Genomic DNA, 12,002 nt, shown 5'->3' with positions numbered 1-12,002 from the left:
GACATGTTTTCGCAGTTAATGTTTGTCTCTGCGTGCTTTTTTATATGAACTGTAGCTATGTCTCATACATAAAAAAAATCGTTCGTAGTTATTTCGTTATTAAAGAACAACAAGTCTGACGTCGCCGACGTTATATTACAAGGGGAAAAAATTAGCTTCCCGTGCTATTAGGGGGAAAATTTGGCCTAATCCTGGTCCCCCCCCCCCCCCCCCATCATGCTGAGGGGGGAAAGTTGGATCATGCCAATTTTTCCGGGGGGGATTGGATCAATCCAGTTGCCCCCCCCCCCCCCTCCCCGGAAAAATTGGCATGGGGGAAGAATGGCTATATATGACACCGGCACGGGAGAAGTCCAGGTGACCATATTTCCATGCCCCAGTCAACATTGTCAACCCTTGAGATGTTCATAGTTATGACTCAGCATTATGTGCAATAAATTATCAGAAATGCATGTTTTTCATCGGTTACCGCAGAACCCCCCCCTTTTTTTTTTAAATTAATGGCTATGGGACTTGCTAAAATCAGAGACATATATGTCTCTGCTAAAATATATAATCTCCTTTTCTTTTATGAATGAAATATTGTAATATCATCTGTTGCATGTATGTTCAATTATAATCACTTAACGGCATTTTTGAGTGGTTCAAATAAATATATATTTGTTTATTGTATTACATTCTAGATACCCGTATGTAAAAATGACTTGTCGACAGTCGATTATGTCTGTGTGTTTACATATGAAACGAAAGTGGAAATTCATTTTAACCAAGTGAACAATTGTTTTTTAAAGGTAATTTTAATTATTTCTGATAATATATGTATTGATTATTTAGATAGTAATTTAAGTATCTTATAATCTACATTTGTGTGTTACACGATTTAAACTTTTTACAAGAATATCATAGGCTCTGTTTGTACTGATTAATAAAAATGGGGCGTACCAAGGAGGCACCCTATGGCCGAACATTGGGGTTTATGTGCATTTCTCAGGCTTTTAACTGTCGGGTTCCCTGGTTTTTTTTTAATGTGCCCCTCTGGCCCCCGTCCATTTTTGAAAGTCCTGGATCAGCCACTGGTGAAAGGTATCATATTTTACACATGTAGGCCTTCCCTTTGGGGACCTCATTCGGAAATTTTAAAAAAACATATTGTATTGGTATATGTCACTTGTAACAAGTTAGCCTACTCTTTTGATCAACTTTCTTTAAGTAATTAAACATTGCTACATATATCTGATCGTACAGGCCACACTTCCTTGTAATGCTCAGCGGATTCAGTGGAGGGTTCCGGGGGTTGGAACCCCTCTTCTTTTTTGGACGATCAATGCATTTGAATGGGGACATATAGTTGGACCCCCTTCCTTTGTCATTTTAAAATGGCTGGATCCGCCCCTGTTTAAATCTGGTCGTAAGGGAATACTTCATTGTACTTGTGTCCCATATCTGTTTCCTTGGTATACAAAAATAAATATGTAATAGGATCAAAGACTATTGCCAAGACTAATTTACCAGTAGGAAAACGTTTCAAGTAATTATTTTACTAACTTAAAGTCATTTTACTCAATTAATAGTAAACCAAATAGAAAAGATGGACTAATCTTAATACAATCTTTTGGTGTAAATTGCACATATTTATTCGTTTAAAGAAATTTATTTATAAACTAGTCTAACAGGTTTTTCAATCGTCTTTGGTTACCGTCCCAATGATTTGTAATAGCTACAAGTATTCTTTCAATAGGAAGCTAACAAAGATAAATCTATTTAAATGTCCATCTAACAAAGAAGTAAGCATAACGTCCTTATTGATTGTACACGCACAGGTATCATTGACTCTAACATTTAAAACTGATCCAGTCAGGTGAACTAGACACAGATTATTGATTTATCATGTTTATTTCCTTTCAAAGTTTGCGTGTAACCCTAAACATCATATAAATCGTGAGTAGCATGAGAATTTTTTTTTTTCGATCAAAAGGGGAGAGATTGTACGCTCTAGACGTCCCCTCATGCCTGGGTCCGCCACTGAAACTTCTTCTCTTCCGTTTTAGTTTCCGCACTCCATCATAATATAGATGACTATATGCCGTGCATGCGTGGGTAAAATTTACAATTTTATATTTACATCAAAAAATTAAATAAAGAAATAATAACTTGTTTTTGATTTTCATGATCACTGTACATATTAAAGATAAAACTATTTACAAGGTGTTACATTACATGGTGTAGTATTGGTTGAGAACAGATATAGGAATCTGTTCTCTGAATTCTTCAACTGTGGTGCATTGGACAGCAGTAACTGGTAAAAGGTTCCATTGGACGATTGTCCTAGGATAGAATGAAAATTTATATTAGTCTTTTTTTGCCTGTATTTGCCTGAATGAGTGACTGTGAGTGTCTGATGGTATTAACAGGTTCGTGGGGTATATTGCTACTTGGTGGTGTATAATTTTAAAGAAAAATATAAGCCTTATTCTTCTTAGTTCAAGTGTTGGCCAGTTAAGATGGTTAAGCATGTTTGTCACAGAGCTGGTGTTATGATATCGATTACATATATACCTGGCTGCACGTCTTTGGACCATTTCTATTTGTGATTTTTGAAATTTTGTATGTGGGTCCCAGATGCAGCTACCATACTCTAGCTTTGGTCTCACAAGTGAGATATAGGCCTTTTCTTTAACTGACTGCGAGCTGACTTTAAGGTTTCTTTTGATAAAATTCAGTTGTCAAGTTAGTTGCATTTGCTGTGATGTTATCATTATGTGTTTGTTAAATTTCAAATCAGTTTGTATTGTTAAGCCAAGATATTTAGTAGATGTTTCTTGCTGCAACCTCTTCTTCTTCCAGTTAAGAAACCGGATTCAAAACTGAATGTGATTGGTTCCGGCATCCGCGCGAAAAAAAAACTTATCTGACTTAAGATTTTCCGGAGAAACAACTCCTGAAACGAGTTGTATATTATGCGCACCCGTTTCGCGCCCCTGACCAAAATATGCTTCCTGTGAAAGAAAGTGTAAAACTTACGATTTTGGTAAAACCTACTCAAAGATATACCAAGGTATTGTGAGAACACAGATAATCCAATTAAGATATAACACCAACAATACTTTATTTTATAAATATATTTAATTTTAAAACACTTTTTTCCTCGTAACTTGTTCTGTTCATGTCAGCCGCTTACGATCACAAAATGACTTTTGACCCCAATATCAGTGCCCAATATACCTAAAATATATATAGAATAATACATGGCAAAATCCGTATCGCATGCTGCATCACAACGAGAAACCAATATCAGTCCCGAGGGCCGAAGGTCCCGAGGGCTGATATTGGTCGAGTGGTGAGGGGGATAGGAAGGGTCCTGATCCCGAAATCCCGGGCTTAAAAACACGAAATCCTGAGGTCCCGAATTTAAATAAAGTAAATCCCGACGTCCCGAAATCAGAAAAAAAGAATTCCCGAATCCCGAAAGTGTCAATCCCGAAATCCCGAGCTTAAAAACATGCGATCCCGGAGTCCCGATAAAGGTCCTATCCCCCCTCAGTGGTGATACGGATTTTGCCATGTATTATTCTGTTTATCATATATTATCAAGTCAGAAGCATGGAGTCAGTTTCACTAAAAAAACACTTACGAGTAAGATTGATCGTGAGCCATGCACAATTCAGTATACTTACAATCATTCTTAGTCGTAAGTTTTTTTTGTGAAACTGACTCCTGTTATTTAGTGGTTATCGTTTGCTTATGTGTTACATATTTGTTTTTTTGTTAATTTTTGTCTGCATAGATTAGGCCGTTGGTTATCTCGTTTGAATCGTTTGACATTGTTATTTCGGGGCTTTTTATAACTGATGGTATGGGCTTTGCTCATGTTGAAAGCCGTAAGGTTGTTAATTTCTGTGTCATTTAGGTCTTTTGAGTGGAGAGATGTCAACCATACCACATCTTCTTATTTATAATAAATGCATTGAACAAAATGACTAAAACCACTAGACTCCTATCATTTTCTGGATTGCCCAAAGATAGATATGTTATTATTCTATTTTTTCATGATATATTCATCTTTTGTCTTAGATTAAAAATAAAATTGTAAAAGAACCCAAAGTCATCGCCTTCTATCCTCTCGGCCCCAGTTGAAAAATATCAATATGTACATCAATTTAACAATCACAGTGTACAATATGCACCAATTTACTCAATGTTGTAAATAATAATATGAAATTGAATGGTACTACTCTTTACTGCATAAAATTTATTTTACAACTAAAAGGTTTTAAAAAAAATGGACGTTTATGTAAATTTTGAATGTCAGCAGCTAAGTTTACACATCAATAATTTCTACTCTTATAATCCTCAACTATTTTTTTGTGCTCCACGTATGTAGTAAAGACGTCCTCTCAGTACCGGAGCAAGCATTAAGTTGTTCCCTTGTCTGTCTATAAATACGTACATACATAAATTGTAGGTCCGTCCGTCTGTACGTTCCAAAATTGGTTTCCGATCTCTAACTTCAGTTTGCCTCAACCAAATGTTAAGAAACTTATACACAATGCTTATCTACACAAAACACATGTCAAATGATATAAAACTTATACACACTGTTCATTACCACAAAACACAGATAGAGTTTGAATTTTGATGGTGCCACTTTTCCAGTTCAAGAGTTATGTCCCTGCACTAAAGCAAAATTGCTGAATTATTCGTTTCTGTTCTCTAACTTTAATTTGCTTCAACCAAATGTTAGGAAACTTATAAAACAATGCTTATTAGCACAAAACACAGACCCAGTATGAATTTTGGTGATTTCTTTTTTCTGTTCTAGGGATATGCTCCTTTACAAATGAAAAAAATGCTGATATTTTGTTTCCAATCTCTAACCTGAGTTTGTCTCAATTCAATGTTATGAAATGCATATACTATGATTATTGCCACTAAACTCAGTTTAAGTTCAAATTTTAGTAGCTTCACTTTTAAAGTTCTTGAGATATGTCTCTGTATAACTTTATATATTAGCGGGGGAATCAATTGAGTCCCTATGTCAATGGACACATTCTCCATTTATTTAAGTTAAATTATTCAATCTTTGGGTGAAGAAAAAAAATACGGAAATTAATTGAAACCTATAGTCATAAATAACATTCAATATGTCTATTCATCAGATCATGCACAATTGATTTTGTTTTGAAAATAACAATAGAGAAAAAAATGAACATTGTGAAAAGGAGGGGAGGGGTACATGTCATAAGGCTGTTGTTAGCAGCAAATAATATTAGATTATTATACAGTATGCAAAACTAAAAAAAATATGTATCTGCTGTCTCTCTTTTATATGAAAATACATACTTAAATAATTATGCATAAAAATTATTTTATCTAATTTGCAATGGTTGCTAAGCAAGATATTATATCATGGATACGCTCCTGTGTAACCATGGAAACACTGAATTCAGAATTATATTAGAATTGCACATCTGCACCATAGGTACTCATAAATATCTTTTAGTTCCACGTTTCAAGCTTAAAAGTTACACTCAGTGATACTAAACAGTTTTAAATGTTCTTCAACTGTTTTCTTAAAACTAACTATGCGTTGCTAAGGAAAACTCGGGTTGATTTGACGGATTATATAGATCTATAAAAAATCAAATTGTTTTTTTCATGCAAACATTGTTACTAAATATATTAATATGGAGTCGACTTAATATGAGTTGTATGAAGATATTTGAATTTTTCATTTTTTGTGTGGATATCATTGGATAAGAAAGTACTTGTGTGTGGTCACTAGGCAACATTGTGGTTGTTAGGTTGCTATTAAGAACTTTTAAAAATGAAAGACACAACAATAATAAATATTCAAGTGTTTGTTAACACATTAGCATTCATTTTAATAGATTCAGTAGTCGTTTCTTAGGGCAATTGCAATAAATATGGATATTATAGTTCGTTTTATAAAAGCCGTTGCTAGGCAACCAAATAATCACATAAACACAAAATGTTCCACATTTTTTAAAATCACTATGCATAGACTAATGATGGATTGAATATGAAGTCATTTGAAGAGGGGGCAAAAAATGCCCCTTATCATACCTTGTCCTTTGAAATATTTTTCATACATGTAGATAAAATTAGAAATAGTTTACTCATGTTTTAAAGTATTTTTTCAATTTTTTTCCCTCATATTTTTAAAATAATCATGATAATTGTCTCAAATAAAATTTTCTCCTATATGAAATAAGATTTTCGAATTTTCATTGAATAAATTATGTTTAATCATCACTGGTTTACAACGTAATGTTACGTAAACTTGGACGGACCAGAAATTACAAAGTTGGTAGTTTTATTTATATTTTTCACTTTTCAATAAACTTCAAATTAAAAAAAATTAAAAAAAAAATATTTCTGAAGCCACAACTCAGGCCTGAATGGGGAGTTTAACGACTTGAATGGACATCAATCTTATGGTTGGATTCATTTAAACATGTGAATTATTTATTCAATGGATTTCCTTCTTACTTTTTTAAAGTCGAGGCTAGTCATTTAATTAAAATCAATCAAGTTTTAAAGAATTATATGTTTGTAATAAAAAAAAAAAGATCTAATCCATAACATTAAAAGACATCAAAACAAGAAATTCTGTATATTTTTTTAAAATTTATTTATCTTCATAAGTAATCACTGTTTAATTGTATATCTGAATCCTATTTTGGTACTCTCGCCCAAGGTGACACTTGCTACCACAAGTAACATTTTATTTTTTACATTTGCATTTGAGTTTTATTGTAAAATTGCTAAATATTCTAAAACAATTGTCCTCCAACATTATGTTTATTTCCAATATCTTCAACTTCAGTGATCATAATTCAATTAACATGATTAATGTAGTACTGATCGACATGCTAAATACAAGAGATTAACAGATTTAATTAGCGTCAATTTTTTAAATAATTGAATTAAATATATATAAAGTTTTTATACGCCCGTTAAAATTTTGATGGGACGTATTATGGTATACAAATGTCCGGTGTTCGTCCGTCGTCCGTCTGTCCGGCGTAAACATGTCGCACCGTAACTTGAGAACGACTTATCCAAATTTCATGAAACTTAATATAGTTGTTTCTTATGATGGTCAAATGATCTGTATACTTTTTGGTGGAAATAAGATTTAAACTTTTTGAGTTACGGCACTTTATAACTAAAACAAGGGTGTGTTTTTTTCACATGTCGCACTGTATCTCAAAAACCATTCTTGATTATGACTTAAAACTTTAAACACTTCTTAGTTATATTAATCTCAATATCTGTATACTTTTTGGTGATGATTCAAAATTTCATTTTTGAGTTATTGAGTATTTTGTAAAAAAGGGGGAGGTTTTTTTTTACATGTCGTGCCATATCTCATAAACTATTTATGATTATTGCTTAAAACTTTACACATGTCTTTGTTATATTAATCTCAATATCTGTATACTTTTTGGTGATGATTCAAAATTTCATTTTTGAGTTATTAGTATTTTGTAAAAAAGGGGGAGGGTTTTTTTTACATGTTGTGCCGTATCTCAAAAACGATTTATGATTATTGCTTAAAACTTTACACACTTCTTTGTTCTATTAATCTAAAGATCTGTATACTTTTTGGTGATTATTCAAAATTTTATTTTTGAGTTATTGAGTATTTTTTTAAACAGGGGAGGGTTTTTTACATGTCGCGCCGTATCTCAAAAATAAGTTATAAATGATTATTGCTTTAAACTTTACACACTTTTTTGATATATTAATATAAAGATCTGTATACTTTTTGGTTTTGATTCAAAATTTTATTTTGGTAATATTTAGTTTTTGTAAAACAAAACAGGGTGGGGGGTTTCACATGTCCCGCTGTGTCTCTTAAACAATATATGGTTATTGCTTAAAACTTTCTCATAAACTATTCATGATTATTGCATAAGACTTCCACATAAGACGTCGGGCGTATCATGCGCTCATGGCGCAGCTGTTTATTATTTCAATTAAAACTTTTTTATACTAATTTGACAGTTAAGTTATGTTGATCTGTTATATGCATTTGTATCTAATAAACTTGGCCAACTTCTTAATATAAATCAGACCGTACATGTACGGTCGGACACTATCGTTACATTGACTTTATAGATTGGTTGTATGCTTCATGTATATTTCAAACAAACAACTTTGTATGAAGTATTTTCATTCACTTCCAATACTTGTTGCTCGAGAGCATACATGAAAACATTCTGACTATCAGCAAAATAAGTTTATAACTTCATTAGAACGTGATGAATATTGCCTTTAGTTCATGTTCCATCCATTTATTGCATTAATTGCATTAAAAGCGTCATATTCCATTTCCAAATCACTTGTCTAAATTATTTATTTTTGAAGCGGATTAGCTACATGTATGACAAAAATCCGTATTCGTACCATAATACCAGTTAAAGTGACATGACACAAAAAATAACTCCCATTAGACAGAGCCTGTCTAATAATACAGTGACGTGACACAAAAATAACTCCCGTTAGACATCCTTGCTAATAACAGGCCTTCATGCTATTATGAATTTGTCCTAAAACTCTTACACTGAGCTATTTATGGTACTATGGTAGGTTAAACCTCTTCTTTTTTCATTCATGACAAGTTACTTGTCACAAGTATACATATTCAGAAATGGTTCAACCGATATTTATATAAATGTGAAGAACTGAAATTGAGCTATTTTATATTTTCAGTTTAAAGATCTACTGTTCGTTTTATTTGATTCAAGTCCAGTCAATTTATTACTTAGTAAAGGTAAGTGAATATTATAGTCAAATTGTATTGGATCGTTAAGTTATTTGTTTTATCGAATGAAATTCAGAAATATATTTCAATTGTAAATGTTAAAATTCTTAAAGGGGAGATAATCAAGAGCTAGCTGGTTCATTCTAAGTAGCATTACACCAGTTCTTTTTTTTTTTAATTCTTTTTAAACAGGATTAACTTTTTGCACTCATCTACTTTTGTTAAATAAATTGGAAACAAGAAATAACATGATATAATTTAACAAAATGAAGTGCATTTGTTAGTGAAAACTAAACAAAACATTACAATCATTACAATGTGAGTTGCTTAAAAGAGTAAGAGTTTTTAAGAAGTCACTTGTGGTGTAGGAATGACAGATTGGATGTTAATGTCAATGAGACAGCAACCATTCAATGAAAGAGGTCAACATTGTATTCAACCATTGAAAACTATCTTTAAATTAGAACTATCGCTGAGTGTGTACTTATTAATTAGCAACACAAGTGCCACATGTGGAGCACCTGAGATAACCCCAAACTGTTGATGGGTTTCCTGTTGCTCAGTCTTTAACTGTTAATTTTGTGTTTTGTGTACTGTTGTTTTTCTTTTTATTTTTATGCCCCACCTACGATAGTAGAGGGGAATTATGTTTTCTGGTCTGTGCGTCCGTTCGTTCGTCCGTCCGTCCCTCGTTCGTTCGTCCGTCCGTCTGTTCGTTCGTTCATCCGTCTGTCCCGCTTCAGGTTAAAGTTTTTGGTCAAGGTAGTTTTTGATGAAGTTGAAGTCCAATCAACTTGAAACTTAGTACACATGTTCCTTATGATATGATCTTTCTAATTTTATAGCCAAATTAAACTTTTGACCCCAATTTCATGGTCCACTGAACATAGAAAATGAAAGTGCATGTTTCAGGTTAAAGTTTTTGGTCAAGGTAGTTTTTGATGAAGTTGAAGTCCAATCAACTTGAAACTTAGTACACATGTTCCTTATGATATGATCTTTCTAATTTTAAAGCCAAATTAAACTTTTGACCCCAATTTCACGGTCCACTGAACATAGAAAATGAAAGTGCATGTTTCAGGTTAAAGTTTTTGGTCAAGGTAGTTTTTGATGAAGTTGAAGTCCAATCAACTTGAAACTTAGTACAAATGTTCCCTATGATATTATCTTTCTAATTTTAATGCCTTATTATATTTTTTATCCAATTTCACGGTCCATTGAACATGGAAAATGATAGTGGGAGTGGGGCATCCGTGTACTTTGGACACATTCTTGTTTAGCCATATTTTTAGTTTGAACATCTATTATTTGTATTTATTAGATCCTTGTCCAGTCAAGTTGTTATTATAGTCAACGTGATCCTTGTCCACAACAAGTTGTTATTATAGGTAAGTGTACATTATATATGTGAACTATATAGGATCATTTACTATTGAATTCAAATGTAAAATGTTCAAACTCTATAGGGGAAGATAATGTGAAATGTTCAAACTCTATAAGGGGAGATAATGAAAAATGTTCAAACTCTATAAGCACGGTAAGGGGAGATAATGTAAAATGTTCAAACTCTATAGGGGGAGATAATGTAAAATATTCAAACTCTGTAAGGGGAGATAATGTTAAATGTTCAAACTCTATAAGGGGAGATAAGGGTAAAATGTTTAATATAAGGGGAGATAATGTAAAATATTTAAACTCTATAAGGGGAGATAATGTAAAATATTCAAACTCTATAAGGGGAGATAATGTAAAATATTTAAACTCTTTAAGGGGAGATAATGTAAAATATTCAAACTCTATACGGGGAGATAAGGTTAAATGTTCAAACTCTATAAGGGGAGATAATGTAAAATGTTCAAACTTTATAAGGGGAGATAATGTAAAATATTCAAACTCTATAAGGGGAGATAATGTAAAATGTCCAAACTTTAAAAAGAGAGATAAAATAAAATGTTCAAACTATAAGGGGAGATAATGTAAAATATTCAAACTCCATAAGGGGAGATAATCAACATATAGTTTTTACATTCAAAATACCACCAATGTTTTTATAGTAAACAAGACACAAAGAATGTGATAACATCATTACAATGTTATTTGTCTTCAAATATAAGCATTGAACTTGTGCTATAAAAAAATAAAGTGAGATAAATATCAATGAGCAACCCAACAAAGCAAGAATTGAGATGTGCACAGGTCAATATATAGTCAACGATTAAAAAATAACCTCATATGATAAGGTCTTCATTTTGATGAAGCGGGCCATTAAATTTAGGATTTATTCATTTTAACTTAAAGGAAATAATTGCACATTATACCTTTTTATCGCACCACGGGTAAATTATGACGTTGTGATTGGTTTAACGCCGTCACATGGTGACCCCCTATGGATCTGTATGGGGTTAATAAATTTCATATGGGTTCATGACGTCTGTCTATTTTTAATGGTGACCTCATCTATTGATGTTGTTGTATTTCATTGTTTATTTTCATACAAAACACAGCAGGAAAAGTCCCATGTGCGATAAACTTGTTATATCGTATATATGGTTCACTTCTTACCTCCTTCGGCCTCAGCCCCTATGGATTTTACTAACCCTCTATGGATCCGTAGGGGGTCAATAGCGAACCATATAACTTATAACTGTAAGTTTATTTTATTGAAACAGGGAGATAACACACACACATTGATATGTTTATAAGAAACATTCATAACAAGTACGAATGAAGTATTTTTTAGTCATACTTCAATTTTACATATATATTGGGCTTAAACAAGTAAATATGATTTATAGTTATTTTTCACAGATGCTTTAGATGACGACAGAACGTTACTTATAAATTAGGCTGACCTCAGAAGTACATTCATCAGTATTTATTTATTAGTATGTATTGTATAATATATGTTTTTTTAAGAGAACAAAACAAATCAATCCATAAAGACTGTCTCGATGATCTTCACGGTGTTGTGGTATTGTGTTCACCCTTAGTGTGGGAGGTGGTGGGTTTGAACCCTGGACAGTTCAACCAAAGACTTGAAAATTAATATTTGCTGCTTCTCCAAAATGAGGTAAATCAATACAGAGTCAGAGTAAGTAGTTTTCACATATGCCATACAGCCACTTCCTTTTTTTCACATCTGCCATACAGTCACTTCCTGTTTTCACATCTGCCATACAGCCATTTCCTGTTTTCACATCTGCCATACAGC

General features: G+C 32.6%; 1 protein-coding gene across 1 annotated transcript in view; it reads left to right on the top strand.

The window, feature by feature from the left end:
- Positions 1–680: 680 nt before the first annotated feature.
- Positions 681–12,002, top strand: part of LOC143054665 (uncharacterized) — a 71,309-nt gene continuing 59,987 nt past the window's right edge. Inside the window, exons 1-4 of the mRNA XM_076227686.1 lie at positions 681–791; positions 8,740–8,800; positions 10,113–10,179; positions 11,708–11,861. The gene's annotated coding sequence lies outside the window, so the exon portion shown is untranslated. The remainder of the gene's footprint in view (positions 792–8,739; positions 8,801–10,112; positions 10,180–11,707; positions 11,862–12,002) is intronic.

Source organism: Mytilus galloprovincialis, chromosome 12, assembly GCF_965363235.1.
Source record: "Mytilus galloprovincialis chromosome 12, xbMytGall1.hap1.1, whole genome shotgun sequence".
NCBI lineage: Eukaryota > Metazoa > Mollusca > Bivalvia > Mytilida > Mytilidae > Mytilus > Mytilus galloprovincialis.
Note: the sequence above shows the minus strand (reverse complement) of the source record. Positions and strands in the feature narration are given on the sequence as shown.